Consider the following 1,279-nt stretch of genomic DNA (forward strand, 5'->3'; position numbering starts at 1 on the left):
CATGACTTAGCTTTTCCGTCGCCACGCGGATGGTTATTGCGGCTGCGGACAGCACCACCTCGCCTAGCTGATGGCACCAGAGCATGGTTGATCGACATCGCCCTCTTCTCTCGAGCCATCGTGACGAAGGACTCGATGAGTTGACTTCAAAACCGGATTTTCACAGCCTCAGCGCCCCTACCTGGCGCGCCAAAGATGCCGGGGTCTCACGAACAACACCTATGGGATCCCTCGGGGAGTCCCTTCTACAGTTGGCGGGGCGTGGGGCTGCGCAAAGAGCGGGTCTAGAAGATCAACACGGGGGGATTTTTACCCAGGTTCGGGCCGCAAATGATGCGTAAAATCCTAGTCCTGCTTTTTGTGTATTTAGTGTTCTTGAGCTCTTGAACTAGCTGCAGTGCGTGCCTAGTCCAAAAAGTCTGAATCCCCACTCAGTATGCCTCGGGTTGCCACAGTGGCACACAGGAGGTGGAAAGTATGTACAGTGTACAAGTCTATCGCCTGGCACCGTAGGAAAAACACATTTAATGCACTGCCGACATGCCCTTTTGCTTTATTGGGGACATCAAAGAAGCTCATCCCGTCCATCCCCGCCTCGCCTCACTCTGACGCACATCCAAGCTGATAAGGCATGCAGCGCCACGCTGGCTGGCTGCTGAGTTGGTGCAGTGGCAGGGTCTTCACAAAGATCTGCATGCCACCATGTAGGTGCTTGGCTAGTTGGCCTAGAAGCTGCATGCTGCCACGCAGGTGCGTGCCTGGTTGGCAGGCTGGTTGCCATGTTGGAACGGGCACGGGGCAGCGAAGCTCTGGCAAGTGCGGGCCTGGCCTTGGCTCCGTAGATGCCCCTGGCAAGGGTCTTGCCAGGGTCTCGTGGCCGTCCCCGGCAAGGATCTTGCCGGGTGCTTGCGAGCGTCCCCGGCAAGGGTCTTGCCAGGGGTCTAGATGTCGTCCCTGGCAAGATCTTTCCGGGGGTCTTTGTCTCCTGGTTCTCATCTAGGCTTGCAGGCCTTCGGTTTTCACAACGATCTGCATGCCACCATGCAGGCTCTCCCGAACCTTGGTCTTGACGTTGTCGATGGAGTCATAACTCTCAGGCTCAAGGGTGGCGGCCTTGCTGGCGTTGGGCAAATTGTCCTGGCAAGGCTCTTGCCAGGGCAAAATAGGCTGCCCCGGCAAGGGTCTTGTCGGGGAAAGCTCACCTTGTCCCTTCTCTCTTCATGCTTCTGGTTCGAGCACTGCCTTGGCAGCCTTGTACCTTTGCTTCCTCTGCTCCACC

The sequence above is a fragment of the Triticum urartu genome, chromosome 6 (assembly GCF_003073215.2).
Source record: "Triticum urartu cultivar G1812 chromosome 6, Tu2.1, whole genome shotgun sequence".
Taxonomy (NCBI): domain Eukaryota; kingdom Viridiplantae; phylum Streptophyta; class Magnoliopsida; order Poales; family Poaceae; genus Triticum; species Triticum urartu.